This window comes from Oxyura jamaicensis, chromosome 4, assembly GCF_011077185.1.
Source record: "Oxyura jamaicensis isolate SHBP4307 breed ruddy duck chromosome 4, BPBGC_Ojam_1.0, whole genome shotgun sequence".
In the NCBI taxonomy this organism is placed as follows: domain Eukaryota; kingdom Metazoa; phylum Chordata; class Aves; order Anseriformes; family Anatidae; genus Oxyura; species Oxyura jamaicensis.
Window position 1 is genome coordinate 75,369,480 of NC_048896.1, and position 22,463 is coordinate 75,391,942.

The following is a 22,463-nucleotide window of genomic DNA, read 5'->3' on the forward strand; positions in this document are numbered from 1 at the left end:
ATATATATATATATACAAGTGGGTGCAAATTAAGAATCCATCTTTGCTTAGCTTCCAAATAAAATCAAAGTAAGAAGTAATTTAATCTTTTTTTTTCCTCTAATTAAGAGAAAGTTTAACATCCACTGGGGCAGTTTGTTAGGTTTAAAGTAGGTAAGTTACTATGAGGTAAGTAAGTATTTCAAAATATAGCTGAACTATTTTCAAACTAAAAAGCTTTCTAAAGTGAAAGGGTAGCCCACTATTGCTGTAGAAATTAATTATTATTTTAAGGTTGAAATTTCCTTCTGTTGCCCTCCCCCTAAGATCCTCAGTTTCTGAGGTGTTGTTTTGTTTGGGTGTTGAAGCAGAACTCAGGATAGTCAGCTACTGAGTAAAGATTTGCAAGAGCTGATGTTAATACAGAAGGGTTTCTTCATTCCAACGTTGTAACTTGAGAAAACAATGTGTTCTGCTTACCTTACCTGTAAGATACAAAGGATCTTGAGAGTAAGTTCTAGTGACACCTGTGGAATGGTCTCATGGATAAGGTAAAGAGTTCTAAATTCTATACCATAATTCCCTTTCTTTTTATGTTGTGGAGCTTTGGCATAGAGTTTAGCCAAGTCTGAGAATTTTGTTTACAGCTGAGTTGTTTCCTACTTTTAACAGTACTACATAAACTATGAAGCTGAACGATGACACTTCAATAGCATTTTGGAAATTTCTTTGTCTTATTATAAGTAGTGAAAGAGTTTTGATCATTGCAGATTAAAATATCTATCTTCATCCCTAAATATAAAGTCCTTACATTGCTATCTATTCTGTCTATTTAAGAAAGAAATAGTATGCCGTTTTTCTCTCTTCTAGGAAGTGCAATTTAAGTCTGATCCCTATACACCCTGCATAAAATGGATAGTAAAGTTTCACCACGCTTTGAAACGTAAAATGTATTTCAGGAAAATAAAAGCAGAAAAAAAAAAAAAATAGTATCTTGCTCTGACAATCATGTCAGATAAAATTATGTGAGTGGGAAAAGTGAAAACAATGGACATCTTACATTGTTTTGTATTCATGTAATAGAAAAATTCCTCTCCAATATGCTTCTGACCACATAAAATGTGTGTTTATCTAAATCTTTTCAGTTACCTAAAAAAACACTTCGGGTTACTTCTACACTAGCAAAGTTGCAAACAATGAAACTCAGTACCCTGATACCAATACACTGCTGAAGGAATACTGCACACTACCAGTGATCAGTTTTAGAATTTTGAGTAGTAAAGTTTAGGAAGAGACATGCAAGAGAAAGTCAAGAGAAATGGAGTATATGATCAGTTATTCCATCAGTAATGTGAGCAAGAATGCAAGTAAATTCAAACATTCCCCGCAAACTTCCATTTTCCACTTAGTAGCCACAATAAACATAAATTTACTGAAGAAACAATTAGGTAGAAAGATGCATGCATGTCTCCTTCTGAAGCACAGCATATGCTAGATACCTCGTGCTAGATAAGTTTCCCAGAAGAGGTAATCCATGTAAAAGGGATTGCTGATTTGATGCCAAGGGCAGTGAGACCTTGAGCAATCTGCTGAGTAAGTATAGGGTCAGATAAGTTAGAGCTGCCTGAAGCCAAATTGAAGTAATTTTTCTCCAGGATAAAAATCAGAGGGAAAAACAAAAACAAAACACATTTTTATCTCTGTTTCTCTATCTGGCAAGTTTGGTTAAGCTGTTACAGCAGAGGATATGCTGCTACAAACATTTTTGCATAAGAGAAATTTCTAGCACTATTTTTTAAAAACTGTAAGGAAAATGGGGGGAAAAAGCCAACAGAAGTATGCAACTTATAAACATTGTGCAATCAATTAACTTGCTTATGTATTGTTAGTTTAGAAAACCACATTAATAACATAGATATCTTCAACTGTAAATAATAGGTCCTCTCAGTAAATGGAGGCAAATGCAGAGGGAGAAAAGTTCTGCCTTTACCTCATGTTTCACTTCAAAAGAAAATAGAACTTGGCTACATTAAGTGGAGATACGAAATCTCTAATGACTTCTAGCCTCACAACATAAGCTTAGTCAAAATCTGGCATGATATTCTACACTTAAAAGTCTTAGTCTTGACTGACTAGATTTAGGCATGAAGCCAGAGGAAATGGTGAATCACTCTGAATCTCATCAGTCTGATATTGTTAAATCAGCAGAAGTCAGTTGAAGAAAGAAGTTGTTTGTTTTAAGCTGCCTAAAAGGCACAGTTTAATACTGAACTGAATTGAAATTTCCCTTGTTAGCACAGTCATATTTTGGTTAACCTTTATGTTGTTGTTATTGTAATTGTTAAATAGATGATAGCATATGTTAAATGTAACTGTATATGTTAAGTGAAACCACGTTTTAGTGAACAGGTTTCTCATCTGGAAGCCACAGAAATAATTTCTAGTCACAACAAATGTCAGCATAGATTTATTGGTTTTGTCCATAAAAATCCTATTAAGCTGGCAGGACTACTGTGTGATTTATTCAAATAATTTGAATGAATCAAACACCTGTGAATATTCTCAACAATAAATAATTCAGAGAGAATGAGTACATATGGCTGAACAATCGCTTGACGTAATTAAAACTGTGACTGACTGCCTTAAAAGAGAGTTGAACCCTGCTAACAGTATGACTAAAAAGCAGTCAGATAATGGGTATGAATAGCAGCTTTTCAGACTCATTTTGTATTGATTCATGTGTCTTATCCATATTATTTCATCCTGTAATGCAACCAACAGTCGAAACTCAAGCAATTACAGACAAAAGGGGCTTCTGCAATTGCATATCTAAGTCTCTATTTCTTTCATAAAGACTTCAGTTTGAATTCGAGAGAACCTAAGCAAATTACAAACATATCTACAAAATTAGGACCTTCTTTATGCTAGGAGGACACCCAAACAGCTCAAATAGCAGGTGAAACAGAAGTCACCTAATAGCCTGACTCTACAATATAAACAAGAGCTTTGTAAGTGAAAATCCAACATCTATGTTACAGGCCATCAATGGTTGTCTCAGAGCTTTCAGAATTCCTAAACATTAGACATTAAAAATCTCTGGACTCATAGCATGTGCTAAATGTATCACTAAACAGAGAAAATCATCAGAAGGCAACCATCTAAGGAGCATACAGGTACAGAAACTTGCACAAAACCATATTAAATATATTTGGGCAGTTTGAGAGCAAACCAGAGACAAGTTCAGGGCATTAAATACTTGTGAATATCTTCTATACCTAGAAAGCAAGCTGTTAATACCACATGATCTTAAAACATAATACCCATTTCATAGTTGATTACAATACCTTTTTTTTTTTTTTTTTGTAAATTATATTCCCCTTATATATAACAAAGGGATACATAGCCTACAACACACTGAATCTTCAAAACTGAGTACAGGTAGTTTATTTGTACACCAAGGTGTGGAGCATATGCCCTGTGAATGAGATAGGAAGATCTCTCCATATATGTCATTTAACTTACTGTTGGAAGATGCTAAAAGAATCTGCAGCACCTTTGCTATCATCTTTCCTTCAAGTTGGTAACTCCATTCTTTAAGAATTGTAAGCATCACTGTAGTTTTTCTTTCAAGGACAGTTTCATTTAAGTATTTTCTTTTACTTATATAATGACATGATTTTTTTTCTTATATCTTTTAGCAGTTATTTCATGAACCTTTTGCCATAGTGAGATTAAGCCACAAAATGATAAAAAATATAAAGGGTACATTTTGATTTGTCTTTTAGCCAGGATGAATCCTTGCTGTTCAAACCGTATGTTGTTTAAATTGAAGGTTTAACTAACACTGGCACGTATTCTAGAGCATGACATGCTTTACACACACACTTATGAACATACACTGTGTAGAGTTTAAGAAGTCAGTACGTAACATTGGTCATTGCCTTAAACTTCTTCAGAAACATAAATGGGATGACTTTTGGTAAATGACACCTGAAAGCAGACCACTATATCTGCTGTTTGATGTGAATATAAAAACATTAAGAGCACCTGAAGGGCTTTAGGTGGTTTAAGTCTTCACAGCTATTCTCATGTTTAAAAGCTTCATCTTCTACTCAAAGAGCATAACTGACTAAAAATGCTCAAATATGCTGTGTGAAAGGGAAAATGAATCTTTTAAACATATAAAACTCCTATAGTGCTGTCCTTCCCATGGGATACATTGAAGATGAGCTAGAACTGCTAAGTAAAAAATGTCACAGAAATGTTGTTCACTTCCTACTTTGAAGCGAACAAAAGTTTGCTGAACAGAAGCCTTTGCTTTACAAAAGTATATTACAGGAAAGAGTGAAAATGAAATTACGTTAAATTACAGACACATTTTAACAACATTAAAAAAAAAAAAGAGAGAAAAATTATTTGTTACCTTTAGAGGTATCTTACCTAGTTAATTGGTATGCAATCTCAGAAATTACAGAATTATATGATCAGCATACCACAAAAATAAAATAATAATCCAATAATTTTATGTGTTTGTTCTACGAGGAAGTTCCTCTGCCCTTACAATTGTTTCCAATTTGTTGGTCTTAGTCTTTCAGCATGGATTTCTAGTTATCGATTTTTGTGAGTTGAGAAGTACATCTGAAGTATGTTATTTAGATAGAAAAAAAAAAAATGCTGTCATTGTGACATTTATTGCCAATGACCAAAACATACTGACAATTTGAACCTTCTTACTTGAAGAACTTTTAAAAACTAAAAATCATTTCATAGTTCTCCTGTAGAACTTTTTGATTCTTCAACATCCTTGTAAAATCCTGCATACTAAAATTACATGAGCTTCTGAATGTGCAGTTCAGAAATTGGTGTTTCCTCTATCCATACAAGAATCCTATTTAGAAGAATTAAATTTCTTTCACAGGTTTTCTGAGTTAATAAAACTTGCATTCCATTTTGCACCTTCAAGTGCAGAGAGCTGCTTCATCCAACCCTACTGCCTCGAATACAAGAAGAAATGGAGCTTGAATAAGCTTCAAATCAAGTTTTTGCTCTCCTTTCCATATTAAAAAAGAAAATAACAACACAAAACAAACAAACAGAACAAACAATCTGTTCCACATGAAAAGAAATGTCTCCCTCCACTCCAGCTTGAGGCTAAGCTCTAAAGACTGAAGCACTATAGGTATGTCCAGAGTTTCATATTGGCTAATTCTGGACAGCAAACATAGCACATATATTTGTTTTTGTTTTCTCTAGCTCTTTTATTTATTTAGGGTCACTTCCACAGAAGGTAAAGCTTTGAGTTTCAAAGTCTATTATTGACCTGTACCTGAAAAGCAGAGTATACAAGTAACTATTTTTCTTCCCAGATCTTCTGCTAGCTCTACCTCCCACCTCATAAGCCAACTTTATTTTTTTCTCTAAAGCATATGTGATCTTATTTGCAGTCACCAACTTATTTAGTACTTTTAATACACCTGTTATTAATGCTCATTAAGACCTGGTTTAGGTTGACACTTGCTCCTGTATTATTGCAAGACATGCCTTAAATCTGACCCTTAGTTTGATAGAATGCCTACCTCCTTAGCCTGTAGAGGTCTCATACACTCAGACTTAAAGGAGAAACATTATTGCCTTTTACATTTTTTAGAAAATGAGGAAACTTGAAAGCATAAGCCAACAAACTTACTGTCTTATTAGTAGATGCTAGAACCCTTCAGGCATTACCTATCAGGTTATGATTCATTGGAACAGCTGTGACTCATTACACTCAACACTGACTATAAAGGTAATAGAAATGATTTTTCTTCCTAGAAGTCCTTATGGTCTTAGGATGGATACTAAGGGAATGAACTGCCCCAAACTAGTAGTGAAGTAAAGGGAAAAGTCTTTAGCCTGGCGATACTTGGATTTTGTTTCACTGCTCATCAAGAACAGTGATAACAAATGTATTTTTTCTTTCAGGGATGAGAAGGATCCTCACTTTTTTGTGATGAGCAGCAAGGAGTATGTGTAAAGATGTGATTGCCTGAGTACTTGTGTACAATGTGAACAACGGAAAGGAATGCTGGCTACCCAGGTCATACAGCTGAGCATGACTTCATCGAAGCACTGATTGTGTCTCAGCCCAATCTGCTATTGATGGTTGTGTGGTCAGGTGAGGGTTCTAGCTGGTAAGCAATAAATCTTCAGCTCACTTGTTGGCAGAAGCCAGCTGTGATTAGTACCTTCCAGACAAGATGGGTGCTTTCCTGAGTTAATTAACCTGCTTAGAGTTTGGCTAATAGTCTCAGTTAATTTGCTTGATTTTTAGAAACTGGCACCAAAATCTTACAGCCCCCTCTCTACCACTTGTAGAGCAAAGTAAGGTAAGGAGTGGAAACTGCTATGTGTACTTAAGTATATGTATTTAGCTACTCTGCTAGGTGATAGTTATTGTTTCACAACCTGGGGGGGAACATATCTGAAGGAACTCTTTCTCTGCCTAGCTAAGATCTATCTAAGATCTGTTTGCTTGCAAAATTGGTGAATACGTGCCAAGAGGTGTCAACGTCACAGAAATAGGTAACAGCGCCCTATGGATGTATTCTGCTTCCTAATGACAGTGGTAATGGGAAGCATCTATATACAGGCTCCAAAATCAGCTCATCTAAGTGAAGGTGTAACTAACCTGTTTATGAGCTTTGAGAAGCTGCAATTCAGTTTTCAGCCTAATGAACTAGCTTGTCTCTGGTCTTGAGCAACTGAAGCTTCAACAACTGTTAACAGGGAACTGCGGATTGGCCTCCGAGTCTTACACTGTAAGTATTAAATCTATTCTCAAAAATAAGTTAAAGAGTATAGGTGGTGAACATGTCTTACCTTATAGCATTGTTAAAGCCATGATATCCAATTAAAAATAGTGCATGTCACAATCTCCTGAGATACTTCAATGCAGACACATTCAACACATCTTTTGAATGGGTTTTGGCCTTCCTTTTTTTAACTTAAGGATGTTAATTGGGGTGTAATTAAAGATGATGTATCAAATAACACTTGAATATTATCATTCTTTGCAGGTTTAGTTTGCCTGTTTTTCAAACTACCTTGTATTATTCTAATGATTCAAAGCAGCATTGTATTGCAAAGGCCACAAAGATTTCTGCAAGATACAAAAACCAAAGAGTGGAAATAATACTTGTCTGACATCTTGAATCATTACTAATTATTTCTACACTGCTAACTCAAAAAATTATTGCTTCTGGAATTGGATATTACTACTTCTGTTTCTTTTTTTAAAATATATATATATCTGATATAAACTCTTTCTCTACTGCGTAAATGCTTTCTCTCTATATATCTGCATATATACCTTTGCATGTACATTCCACATGGACTTGTCTGTGTTATCAACAACTCAGCTAGAATACTGCATGTACAAGTCTTCATCCAGGCTTCTGGAGAATTTGCCAAGTCTGTAGGGCTTTGCCAATACTAGATGACTTCAAAACAAATGCTTAAAGCTTGGGATCACTCCACACAAATAAAGGAAAGGAAGAACATTGGCTTGGAGAACACAGACTTAGGCTGAATGAAGAACTGCACTGCAAAACATCTTGTACTTTAAAATTTTGAGTATCTCATAGCCCAGAAATGGAAAGGACTAAAGGCATAAGGGCAAAAAGGAATGAAGTGGCCATACAATTATTTTTCATCTTCAAAACCATAGTTGCTGTCTGCTGCATAACAGAGGTGTAAAAATTGGCTTTTCTTTCATGTATTAAGAAGGAGCTAAGCCAATTTATAGCAGGAAGTATATGACAAAGTTGTCTGAGAGAATTGGACTGCTGAGTGGGAGGCTTCTTGAATTCTATAGTCTCTATTTTATGAAAAAATCTCAAAGATAATCATTTTGGAAGAATTAATATTTACATTTAGAGAGAGTTGTTGTTACTTCTTCCATGTTGCATGGCTTTACTGAAGGAAATACTTTCTATATCTTTTAAGAATGTTTTTATTCCAACATGATTTAGCTTATGGATTTTTTTGAAAATAAAAACTAGCTATGTTAGATCAACCTTTATTATTTGATTGGACTTACATATAAAACAGCAACAAAAAACATCTGACCTTTACAGATCAAGTATGGACTGGGTATCTTTAACAAACAGGTCTGTAAAACACTCTTTGAATAAAGAATAGGAAAATGCTCAGATCTGTGCCCTTCTCCCTTTTCTCCATATGTACAACATTTCTTTGTGCTACATAAAAAGTAGTTTCTTGAAATGAAGATTTTAAAAAAATAAAAAGCCTTAGAGTGAACCATTTTATTTTACAGCAGACAATAAAAAGATGAGAATGTATGCAGGAGATTAACTATATGTTATTTGGATAAGCCATGCAATGTTACACCCTAACAAAAGGTCCTGTATTGCTCAGAGACCTAAGTAAAAAACACCCATATTCTGTCTGCGTGCTGTTAAGCACATGCTACTGTAGGGAATAATAAAGCAAAGCAAAGAATTAGGTCATCTACTATATCTTGTGTAATAATGTCAACTTTTTCATGGCAAATTTCATTTGGGTAGTTACGAAGGAAAAACTATTATCCTATGTTAGTTTTTGCTCTGAATTTTTCATTTTCAGTGCTCTAAACAAAGTAGGTAGGAAAAAAGTAGGATTTTTTTTAACATATGTCTAAAATTGTTATTAGTAGTTTACTTGATATTTTACTGTAGACAGGAAATCACCAAGCAGTGATAAGAATGTTTCTGCTACAGCATGTCCTGCTGCTTTATTTTTGCACCCCTGCAAGGTTAATAAGCTACATGATATATTATCATGAGGTGATGGTAATACTCACAAGAGACATTCAGTATTTTGCCGTTTATTATACTTGAAGTCAAACAATTTCCTTTACCATTAGTATAATCAACTATTGACTACAAACCCTTCATAGAAAAAGGATTAAAATAAGCCCAAAGGATTTCAAAACCTACACAGCTACCAAGACTAACTAGAAATCAAAAGAACATTGCTTTTCTAGACAATAAAATTATAAATTAATTGGATTTTTCCCTCATATTTTTAACATAATATTAAAAGAAAGGAAAAAAATAATAGTTTAAAAGCAATTATACAATGTAAAGTTAGCTCCAAAAAACACAAAAATATAAAACTAACAAAAGTAAGCAGTTGTAGTAGTGAAATTTGAATGTAAAAGGAAAAAAAAAAAAAAGAAAGGTTTGGAAGCTTTTAAGATCTGAATGGTATGTATACCCAAGTAAGTGCAGATTTTAAAGAAATACGCTGTAGGATATTATTGCCTGTAATACCAAAGAGGAGAATTCTGTTTCATATATAGAATTCACTTCTGGAGAAACATATGACTTAAATCAGGTTTGACTGAAACAAAAACTCCTGTAATTTTTCCAGGAAAGGGGGTGGGGGCAGGGAGGGAACCACCACCACTACAACTCTTTTAGACTGCTGATATTTCTGAAGAATTTTCCTTTCTTGTAAGGAAAGTCCCTCTCTCTACACCCCTCCCACTGAGGGATTAAAAATTGGCATATGACCAGAATGAAACACTACCTTGAGTACAAGAACATCTTTTAAGCCAGCATTTTAAAGAAAAAATGCATTTATATGTAAAAGAGCAACTGAGCTTTCACCTATATGACAATAGTTCATGAGGTCAATAATCCTAGAAAAAACTTCCATAAATAGCTAAACAATGACAGAGAGGTTCACGGGGGCACTTCACGACCTAGAATCAGAGCCTTGTCTGACTACCAGCTTGTCTTCCACTACCAAGAGAAACAGACTCTACTAATTCAACAGAAGGAATAGAAAAACACTGCATTGTACACCGAAGTATCTATGTGCTTGAGATTACTAAAATCCATTTTCCTTAAAAAAAAAAACGCATAATGAAGTATTTAATGCATTTTTTCTTATTTAGATTATGATTATTCTTAGCTAGCTGAACTTAACCTTTAATTGAATGTAACATAAATAATTTAAAACGCTAGATTTATGACACTTTAAAGTGTAAGAAAAAATGTTAAGTATAATCCTAGTATAAATATAAAATGCCCTTTTCTCATTGTCTCTAAATAAAGAATCTCATTTATTATAATTAATGCTGGAAAGTTACTTTTGTTGAAGCCGTTTTCACATTAGTGGTTATACTGTTGTCATATAATTATCTGCTGCAAGTTTCTTTATTTCTTATGACAATTACAAAAATTAAAAACTGCAGCTATGTTGGCTAAGATGTTTCTGGAAGGTCTGCAGAAGACACATGCTTTTTAAACTTATTAAAAACCCAAAATGAAACATAAATCTGCATTTTGGAAGAACTAAGAGTCAGCTTCACTAATATACAATTTGTGGCATTGCTTCTTGCTTTAACTCCAAAACTATCAGAGAATAGATTATCATTTTTATCAGGAAGCTGTAAAAAATATTTTTAAACACCTACAAGGATGATTTAACACTGTGTTAATTACAATGGTAGCTATTTCTTCATGCGTAACAGAAGGGTAATTATTCCTGCAGCCTACCAAAACATTCAGCAAAATGACCTATGTTACCTCACGATCAATAGTACTCCTATGTACTACACTAAAATTAAGTCATTGTTCAAAAGATTATTTCTTTAAGGTACCCAAAATACAAACGCATACAAATTCTCCTGAAAACTACTGCATTGTGTTAAAGTTTGGTGTTAAGAAAGGACAGGCCCTTCTCTACAGCTGCTGGAGTAGCGGAATCTTTGTGAACTTCCCCTTCCCCGACACACACAGACACTATATATATTTGTTAATGATAAGTCTTTCAGGGGAAAACAAAATAAAAATCAAACAGCTAGGCCTGGAAAGAGTCAGAGAAACTTCACCTGAATCGAGCATTGCTACTTCCATTATAAAATTAATAGGATGGGCATGTAGAGCTTAGCTTACTTAATACAATTTTCTCATCCCTGGGGGGAAATATTTACTTAGGAAAACAAGTATTTTGTCCCCTATCTAGCCACTGTGTGTCTTTTCCCTCGTTTTTTCTTTTTTTCATTTGTTGACAAGTATGCGTTTGGAAAAAACAATTAATATAAAGATTCTCTGAAGAGTGAGAATAGTCAGGGTAAAGGCTGAGGTTAATCCAGCTAGCACTTGGAAGTAACATACATAAGTATCAGCAGTCTTTGCTTGGAGAAGCTCACTTCTAAAGAATTTCCTATTAATTTTATGAAACAGATTTTGCATCTGTTTTTTGATTAACAAATTAGCTCATTGTCTCACACTGACTGCAGTAGAGCTGAAAAACAGATCCAAGACTCGCCAGCTCTTGGTATCTGTTCTCATACATGCTGTGAAATGAACTCTTAAGTTGCACTCAAAGGTAGAAGCTGCTTATTTCTTTAGAAGCTGCTTATTTCTTGCTGACGCAGCATGATGCAACTGCATTCCCTGCAAGGATTACTATTTGGCTACCTGAGTTGCTGATTAATCACTGATTAACGGTTTGCTCACCATTTGAGTAAAGGTATCATTTTATTTGCCTGTAATTAATTTCCAACTTTTTAAGTGTTACTTTAAAAAGTGTTTTGTTGTTGTTTTTATTTAAGTCTTAGAAGTCTCATGTCATAGAGTTATTTCTGTTTTCTTTCTCTCACTTCACCAAAGGCAGGGTCTCTGCAAGAAATCTTTAACGTTAAAAAAAAAATAAATTAGTTTTCTACTTTGACTGTAGTAGTAACTGCAAAGATTTCGAAGTCCGTCCAAGCTGAGGTTTCAGGCTAGACAGTACACCAAAACTTTCATAAAACCCTTACCTGCTAAAAAGCTGAGGAAATATAAAAATAAATAGTCCTCTCACTGTTTTCTTTAAAAATAATATTATCTTAACATTTGTCTTTTTCTTTTTTTCTTTTTTTTCTTTTTTTCAGGTTTGAATCCCAGGGATCAGAGATTTGGAAACTACAGACATTGCATTTTTTGTCAGATTTTCCATGACAGAAAGCACCACAGCTCTCACTAAGCTCAGCAACATTTTATGTGATGCTATGGGAGAATAAGTCATGCTATTTCAGAAGTGGCTATATATATATAGCGAAGACAATAATCACTGATAGAATTTAAAAAAAAAAAGTAAATGTTTTTTTGCTCTAGGTAATGACATTATTTTATAGTAGGAAGATTTCTAAATATAATTATCTTTACTAGTCATCTTAATGAACTACAGATTCTTCTACAGATTTCCTATAGGAGTGTCTTGTGGGACATACAGAAGTGCCAGATTGCAGAAATGTTATTTTTGCTAAAGCCGCAGCTCCAGGAGTTATGAGCAATATGAAATATATATAGCTAGCCTTCAGGTGTTAGAAATGAAGCATAGAAATAGCAAAATAAAGTTGAAAATATCTGAAGGTAAATTAAAACTATCATAAATTCATATATATATTTATATGCCTCTTCGAGGTCAATCTGTTGTCTGGTGTTTTTTTTTTTCATTGTTTTGTTTTGTGTTTTAATTTGTTGTGTGTGTGTGTTTGTTGTTTTTGTTTTGAACAGAAGTTTTCCGTGGCTTTTGACATAAAGATTCTACTATACACATGCAGCTCAGGACTTGTAGGAATTAGACAGTTTAATGTGCTTTAGCGTACAGCTAGCATTTGATTCAAATTTCTACAATCAAACATTAAAAAATAACAGCTGTAGCTATTTCCTACAATTCTGCATCCCCACTGATAGCATTAGTTACAACACAGTTGTAAGGAACAGGTTGCCTCGTTTAATAGGTTCTGTGTGGTGTTTTCACTACGTCTCAGTATAAAGCTTAAGTTAAAAGAAGAATTGTTGCAAAATACAGGATCTATATGCTTTTAAGGCTGAAACTAAATTTAGCTATTTCCAATAGTTAAAGAAACCCTCCTTTACACAGTTGCTATAGTAGTATGGGTGAAGTTTTAATCTAGCTCCTTATAGCTGAAACTTAGACATGGTGTATGCTTAATTTTATCCCTTATGCAGACTGCAGTTCCCAATGAAAAAAAGTAGTGATTACTGCAGCATTGTTTAATGGAAGTTTTAGTCCTATGTGAGATGTGGAAAAGAAAGAGTAACTCAGATTTAGACTCTCTACAAGAGTTTGTTTTAATTGCTGTGAATGAATAATCCTTTCAGGATTAGTAGCAAAACATGATGTGGGCGAGTCCCAGTAAGCCCTCTCATTGCTTAAAATGTTGGAGATCTTGAGACCAGATTATGAGGCGTAACACATGGATTCTCTGCTCTCCAAGAATACATCAATGAAGACAGCAGAAACATTTTAAAAGGCACTTTTATTCCAACTCTCCGAACTACAGGGATTTATTTGTATTTGATTGTTCTCTCAACATTTATTTGGGAACTAAGCTGTATACATTATATATATATATATATCCTTATACATATAATTGGATGAAGATGGGATTATTTATCAATGAAGTAATCAAGATACTTGGAAAATCAAAGCACAAGAAGGTTTCAAGAGATGTCTGTGAGAGAAAATAATGGAACCAATATGGTAAAGTTTAAAAAAAATATTTCTATAAGAGAGCAGAATTTGTTAGAAGTCTTGAGCCTATAAAAATATATATTCAATTCTGCTTGTTCCATACTTTCTGGAAGAGAACAACTGACCTTATTTTTAGTGAGTAGAATACAAGCACTCTTGAGTTTCATTACTAATAAAGTATCATTATTTTCCAGAAGACAATACGTAGCATTTTTAATTGCGGCAGCATTTAAAACATCTCTTTATATTGTGGTGATCTGAACTTGAAGGAGTTCCTTCATGTTAAGAGCATTTAAAATTAGGTTAGTACAAGTGCTCAGAAATAGAGGAATGCATTCTGCTTTAAAGTTTATGCCCTGAGTAATCTCCTTTACTAAATACCACTATTCTGTTCAGTAAAACTATTTTAATCCATTGTTGAAATTCCGTCCTAGTTGGGTTTTCTATTTCTGCATAAACCTGATGCTGGTAGGAAGTGTCAGGTTGTTATTAGACAGAAAATTCTGTCCATGATACATAGATAGTAGCATTTGGAAGCCATTGTCATGCCAAGAATAGTGGACTTTATATCAGATCCTTTTTTCTCAGCTGTTCTGGTTACAGTCTCAACCACCAGGATGCTAGTTAATGATTCTTGGGGACATGAGCACCTATCCAGTAAGTAATGTCCGCCAGGTGCTAACTCAATTTTACACAAGCAACTTAACTGCCACCTTACTCTAATGACCTTCTATCACTGTTGACCTAGTCTTGTTTCAGTTCTTACTATTTATCTTCACTGTAATAAACAAATTAGTCTTCTCGGTACAGTTTACTTAAGTCCTTCTCCAAAAACACCTTCTAAAAGTCAGGTGGCAGTAAAAAAAAAAAAAAAAAAGGTGTCTGGTAGGGATGAACTCTGTTAGAAACAAAACTTTAGTTTTATAACTTCCTTAATTTACTCAGATAACGTTTGTCAATAAATTTCAGGGTAATGTCTTAAGGTCCACTTAAAATTCACAGCGTGAACAATAGCATATGGGACTCTACCTGGTAAAAGCTAAAGGCAATTGTTTCCTTTTGAACAGAAAAGCACAAGAAAAATATTCACTTATCTGAACCTTTGGGGGCATCTTGAGCTTTTCTGTATTCTCCCATTAGTATTTAGATTAGATCTGACTGTGTCTCAGGTTTCTGTATCTGTGCTCCTAGCAAGCGAGCTATGCCTCTGAGGAACATCTTTTGTTAAAAATGGTGTTCTGTGACAGGACAGAGCCTGTCCTATGTATTGCCCTTTGTAATACCCAGGATGTATTCCCCTTAGACTCTCAGCCCACGTTGCTTCATCAGGGTCTGTCCATGAGCCAGTTTCTCGTGCCATTGTTATTTCCCAAAGTTTAACTCTGCAGATATGGCCATTTCCAGTATAGGTGGAAACAGAGGGTAGGAAAAATCAATTCTACTCATGCCCTTTGCACACTGCTGTTGAGTCCCTTAGATCAAAACACACACACAAGACATTTCAGTACAGATTAAAATTTGATATACTTTTTTTCCTATTACCCTTTCCCCTCCACCTTTGGTGTCATCTAGATAGAACTATGGGCAGAATAGATTATTTTGACATTTTTTTAAAATAAAAAAGGATAACATACAGTGTCAAAATTGTTAAATGCTGTTTTCTTTCCAGCCTCCTCAGGCCTATGCTAATTGTTAAAAACTCAGACTGTTGGCCAGAACATTCTCAGAGTAGAACCAAAGCCCACGCTGTTTCTTTCCTCTGCCAGTACGCCGTACTTCTCTGTACAGTAACATGCTGTTAACAGGGTCCCAGTATGGATCGTAACACTTTTAAGTCAGAATATGCAGGCTCCTTACATATTATCAGATGGATCAAGCAGTGCTTTTCCAGTGCTTCGGGGCAGCTTAAATATTTTCTTGAATGCTTCATAAGGCATAATTAAATTTCTATCATCAGGCAGTTACAAATCTTCACAAAGCATAAAAACATTTGGTACATATTTTGTAAGCCAAGATTTAATTTTAGCTATCTCTGCCTACTTTATTTTTTAACCATACATTGTAGCACAACAATGAAACTTCATTAAATACAGTACCTTAATCATGCTGTGGGACATTTAATCAGACATCTTGAAACACAACTAGAATACTTAAATAGATTGCATTTTAAAAATCATCCTATGTAATAATGTTGCTCTTTCTTCTCTACTCCCCTCCCCACCTAAAAAAAAAAAAAAAAAGAGAAACCTAGAAAACGACTAATGTTAACTATTTTATTACTCTCTTATGCACCTGAACTGTGTCTATGTATGAAGTAGCAGAAAGAATCACATTCCCAGGGCTGTCAAATCTACTGGCATATCACAATAATCCGTGTATTATTACTGCAATAGATGGAATATGAAATGTATGTTAGCACAAATTATGCAATTCAGTAGCAGGAAATGATGGCTACTGGTAATAGAATTAAACATTGAAAGACTTTAATAAAATAGCTTATGATACATGTGCTTAAATTTATTTTTTCAAATATTCTGTTAAACAAAATGGTTTCTATTCTCCACATAAGGAATAAAAGATTGTTATTAGCTAATAGCAGTGGAAGGTGAAATTACATCAGATCTCTTTGCCTTCTGTTCATAATAAAAGCTTGCAATGTCAAATTCCATTGACACATTACTTCATGTTACTAAACATGTTACTTCACTGCCCCAAAAGGGGACACGTTCTCCTCTTCAAAGACAGTATAAGTTAATTGTGAGTAAAATGCTCCTACATAAGAAAACAATTAACCTGCAGCACAGTTGAAACACTTTGAGGGTAGTATGACAGCAGCATACAAATACCACAGGCTTTTTGATTTATTTGGGTTCAATTTAAGAAGTCTTATTCCAAGATTTCCTCTATGGACACTACTGGTCTTTATAACTGTTGAAATTGCTGGGGGGAAAAAAATAAGAGAAGAGAGAGAATCCTTGGATCAAGAAAACAAATATGTCACAAACCTATCGGAAAAGAAAACACTTCGGTTTGAGCTTGTCCTATGGCTTGTTTACATGTGATTTCAGATATGATGCACTTTGATTTTACTTCTCTCATTGATATAATACAGATTGCTTAGTAAAAGAACAAGTGCCCCTGCAGGGTGCTTTAGGGTTGATTTGTTCCTTAGATACAGCAAAAAACAGGTTAAGACAAGCAAGTTGGGAAAGCCAGTATGGGCACGTTCGTTTGGTTGCAAGAGCAACCAAACAACTAGCAAAATAAATTACTCCATAAATACTGTTCTTCCTTCACTGCCTTTACACTTTACTTCTTCTATCACCCAAGCAAAAATTTATACTCATGCCTTAATTTCAATTATTTTATATGGTAGATAGAAATGCATATTTTAATCATCTATCCTTTTTATTTATCTGTTTTTTATTATTCTTATTTACTGAGAGATGTGTTTGTCCTTTACAGTACGAGAATGGGCAGCTCTTTGTTTTTTGTATGTAATAAAAACTACCCCAGCTTTTAAAACATCAAACTGCAAACATCCAAACTGTATGAGAAAGTCCAAAATTGTATGATCAATTTTATATAGGTATTATATAATAAAATATTGACAACCAATGTGATGAAAAACAAAATAAATAGAACAGAAGAAACAAAGAGAACAAAATGTGTTTTTCAGTTAAATGAAGAAGAAATACCCCTTATAAAGGACTTCTTTTGGATCATCCTTATACTTGAAGATTAGAAGGGACAGAAAGATCTGACGTTGTCCAGGAAACTGAAGAAAATGTCATTAACTACAAACAGAGTACAGGGGAAATACAGCATGATGAAAGAACTCCTTGGGACTGAGGAAAAATAAATTTCCACTGTCTATCTGCATTTGATTTTTTCCAGGAAAGAGCCTGAAGTGGATGCAAAGGTTGTTAAATATTCCATTCATAAACCAGATGTCTCTTCTTCCTTGAGTTTATAAATTTTGGAAAGCATTTTGTCCCCTGTCCACATTCAGGACTCTGACAGTACCAAAGGGTTCTGCATTCTGCATCAGTGGGAGGCAGCCTGAGCTTGCAGCTGGCACAAAGGACTTGGATAAAAGCCTAACTCCACTAAGTCAATAGCTAAACTCTCATCAACTTGACTGCAAACTGGAAGTTGGCGTCCAAACTATTACTCTTTGGAGGGTGCGCAGTGTTTGGCTTTACCTCTTGGATCAATTACCGGACAAAAGATCAATTCACAGGATGATGTTGGACATACCACCTCACTTTATGATGATTTAGTTCTCCATTTCTCAGTTTAGTATGTTCTTTCCTATCCACCTCATTGAATTGATTTGAAATTCATTGATGAGGCAGGTTATGTAAGTGCAACTGTCTAGATCTCATGGGTATTTGCAGTAAGAACTGACTCACCAAGAAGTATACATGCATGCACACCCACATGCATGCATATAAACCCTTCCCTCATTGTTTCTAACAGATAAAACTGCAGTAACGTGTCGTTAAGAATGCGTCTTTCTCCATTTTCAAGTTATTGATTAAAAACTGATGGAATATGACTTTATCTTTTAAAGGTAATGAAAGAGAAGTATGTTTTAGTAAGAGGTAGTTCAAGTTGTCTGGTAATAATGTACCATTTTTAAGAGCGGCGACCAATTATTGTTGTATGTATTTTCTTTTTAAGAGTAAGATACTGAAATCATACGTAGAGGAAGGAATCTTATAATTTTATTTTTTTTAAATGAGCCATATGCTGCTCTTCACTATGAAGTACAAAGGGAACTAGAGCAAATACAATGTGAGAACAACAAAGAATAGCAAGAGAAATAACAATGCTATTCAGAAAATCAGAAAAATTACTGGTTTTGCTATCAACGAGTAGGGGTAGATTTCCAACACGGAAGTATGCATTCCTTCTATGATTCCAGCAGATCCAATCGTGCACTGTCTGAGCACCCAAAATCCTAATCAAGCTGAAAACAATTCACAGTGATACTTGGGTATACTTCATGAATAGAAAGCATGCAGCAGTTGTCGGTGTTTCTGTGGATAGTCACAGAAAATAAAAAGGTAAGGAGAAAGGACATAACATACTGTTCTAATAGCTTGAAACAGTTATTTTTGCTCGCAGTTGGCCTATATTTGGTCTTTTGCTTTGTATGTGAAGTACAATGTAAACATAGAATAGCAGCTAAGATAAAATAACAGTGTGGTGCCATGTAATTCACAACCTAAAAGAACTGCTTACCTTTCCATATTGTCATTAACCTAATGAAGTAAAAATATATCAGTACTAGCAATGTATAACCCAATCAAAATATATTTCCCTCATTTTCTTTTCAGTATACATATATAACACTTCAAAGTGCACAGTAACTCTTAAAGAATACCATGCAGTTTTGAATTTTAAAGTATTACTATGCACACAAGTTAGCAAACCATACGTTCTTCTGCTGAAAAAGCTGACATATGCAGTAAGGTTATCTAAATTTACATGGTAAAAGATTTAAAAGGGTGAAAAAAATCAAGGACCAAAACAGCCAAAGTTCTTCTGAGGAAAGTTCATTTTCTTACATAAGACTATACTAGTACAACATAGATCCCTGCAAAGTCATCTTCTGCTTGAGAAACTGTTTTTCCTCTTATAAAAACTTTGACGCTTACAGTCTAAATCTTAAATTGTTGCTGTGAACATAGCATATTATCAGACTGCATGAACCTTGATAATGCACTTCTCTTTCTTGCTTTTTAGTTCTCTATGTGTCAGCTGGAGTGTAATTTATCTACTGATTTCTTTGTACAAGTCAAGTAACTGAATCACAGAAATTCCGAGCTCTTCTTCAAACTCTGCCCCTTATTTCCTGTGTGACTTCAGACATGTCCCTTAATCTTTCTTGACTCTATTTCCCCTTGTAAAAAATGTTATTGTAAACCATTCCTTTATTTTTCCTTCTTTCACAGAGATGACTGCTGTTCTCCTACCCTTACATATTCGCTACTGAAATACAGGCTGAGTTAGAATGCTGCACTGCAGATTACAGATATGTTCATGCAGAGATACCTGAGCTAGCATTAACGTAGGTATCTCAGGTGTGGCAAGCAATTACAACTAATTACAACTGCATGGGAATAAATCTCCAAGAAAGAGCATGTGAGCCAAAATCTACAGTGCTGCAGATTCTCTGCCAGAGGTATTTATCTATATTTAACAAAGAATCAAACTGATTAGGCCACTATACTTAAATACTAAATATACAGAAATCTGAAAAACTGGAGTATAATCAAATATTTCTAAGATTTCAAGAAAGACAAGAGAGACCTAGCAGAACTATGTGAACAGAACAATGAAAAGTTCTGCTTAAATATTCTATGTATGATTAATAGCATAGAAATTAATATTAAAAGGCTGTTTTGTCCATTCCACCAATGGCGAGTATTCATCTCTAGTTACCCCTACATTGGAATATAAAGCAGAAGCTCATGGAAAGGAAAAAAATTAACACGCACATCTTGATCAAAGACTGAGAAGCCTAGGTATATATTGTTCAGAGAAAAGACAGACGATAAGGAAACAAAATCCACAGTATTTAAAGAGTAAAATGGAATACTTCCATGCTCTTTCTTATAATTATAAAAAAGCACATTTACTAACGATGTATAGTAAGAGAAAAATGTATAAAAATCTAATAAGAATAAAACAATTTTAACAGCTTTCAGAGGAATTCACTGTTGAAAGATATCATTCAGGCCAGTAACCTGAAGAAAATTACGTCTTGTGATAAGTTAGGTTCTTTTTTAATACTACCTTTTAGAACATCACAATTTAAAGCATATGCTGACTATTAACTGTTAGAGTCAGGAGGTAGTAGTTCTGGAAGTAACTGCCATAGAATTTTGGCATTAGGCATTAGGCATTGTCAGAAACAGAAGGCTATGACTAAAAAACTAGGAAACTCATTTACCACTCTTTACCAAGTCTTTACACTTGATATACAAGTACAAATGTAATAAAAATGTTCTTGAGAAAATTATTGTGCAATTCACGTTAAGACAGTGCCATTCTAACAGCAAAATTAGAGAAGAAGGCTGCACATATGAGCAGAATTTCCTTGTAAGGAAAGCTCCAATGGCAGGGGATAAATTAACTCAGAAGTTACTTCTGGTTCTGCAGATTTTACTAATTAACAAGATCTTTGAATACTCAATTTTCACAGTCAATCTGCTAGCATTTTTTTTTTTTTTTTTTTTTTTTGCCAGCATCTGACACAACAGCTAATCATCAGAACAAAACTTCAATCTACATCTGACAGTCACGTAAGCTGACAGGCAACGTAAAACATATTCTTAAAAAAATGACCCCCTTTCCCTGTTGTTTCATTTTAGTGGTTTACCCTACCTTGAGAAAGTAGAAAGAGGCATCTTACCAGCAAACAGAAAGTTGAATCTTGTATTTACTCTTGTTGTGAACTTAACCTTCTTACATTTTTCCTTAACTATAAAAACGACTCCTTTTCCTTAGTCATCTTAGCTGGCACAAAAATGTATCAAACACATCAGAGGGTTTATTGAATAGTGCTGAAAATGATCTTTGCAGACTTTAAAATGAGTGGAAACCCAAAACAATTATAGCTGCATTTTTTCATGACAATTGAAATTAAATAGTAAATATTCCAAGTACTAACAAGAACTAAGGTAGCTTTCAAAATGCCATTTTCATGGAAAATCTGAATGAAAATCCAGTATAAATTCTAATTAAAATCTAACCAAGCTAAACTTTGTATCTTACCTAGATTCCAATTAAATGTGACAAATTGAACACTTGACAGATTTCAATTCCAATTCCATTTCTGTCAGACCGATCCATTAATATTGAAGATTACATTATCAGAATTTGAACAATACAATTGTGCTTAAAATAGTTAAAATACAAGTGGACTTAAAAATCTTACTCAAATGTCAGATGTTACATATAAGGAGGAACAAAAGTACATTCTATCCTGTTCTGTCATTATTTATAGATTAATGGTAACAAAAAATTTCTGGAGGCAGATGTCATCCAACTGTTGAAATCTGGTTTGGTTTTTTTGTTTGTTTGTTTTTTTGTTTTTAAATGTGACAGAAAACTCCAAAAGTCTGTAGAGTGTAATTTTCATCACAATGTCACCCACCTTTCAAAAGTCTCAGCTCAAGGTTATATAAAGGAGAAGGAATCCTTGATTACTATATGCAGGTCCTGCCATACAATATTTTTTTTTCATGATACTTTTGATTACAGTCAGTTATTCGTGTAATAACACATTTGTCTATATGTTTCTAACTATTCTATCTATAGAATACTATTTTTAAAACTGAATCAAACAAGTTTATCCTACCAAATACAAGTTATCATCTTTGAAAAAATCAAAGTAATGTTTAAAATACTTCAATTACTAGAATGCATTGTCAGTTTCAACATCAAGTAAAAAAACTTAAATAAACTGGTTTGCTTTCATTTTTCACACCACTCAAGCACTTTTCATTTTCAGTTACATTTCAGTAAGGTGATTATTTTCATTGGCTACAGAATATACTCAAAATTATGTTCAATTGTTGCTCTCCAGTTTTCCCATACACTTATAACATATTCCATGTTAACATGCTTTCTGAACTCAGTTTCATGTCCAGCAATCAACTATACTGCTATATGTCTAGGGAAATGAACAAATTCTTTAGTTTGATTTTCTTAACCAAAGTCTAACCACAAAACAGACAATAAAGTAATCATCCTATTTTAGGATTAATGTCTATAAATCTTTTTTTTTTTTTTTTTCTGCCATTTTCCTTGTAGTACCAGTATCATTTTTTCCCGTCACTCACACAGAAAAAGCATAAAGAGATATATTCATACGAACAACCAAGTAGAATACATATACACACACACTTATATATATAACCTATCTTATTTTT

General features: G+C 34.0%; 1 protein-coding gene and 1 long non-coding RNA gene across 2 annotated transcripts in view; one reads left to right on the plus strand and one right to left on the minus strand.

Moving 5' to 3' along the window:
* The window catches only part of PCDH7 (protocadherin 7), a 283,345-nt gene that overhangs the window by 119,384 nt on the left and 141,498 nt on the right, over window positions 1-22,463 (minus strand).
* On the plus strand, window positions 6,638-12,632 carry LOC118166229. The gene is made up of 3 exons (XR_004750393.1): window positions 6,638-6,776; window positions 11,906-12,128; window positions 12,225-12,632. It is a non-coding gene; the product is annotated as an uncharacterized LOC118166229 (long non-coding RNA).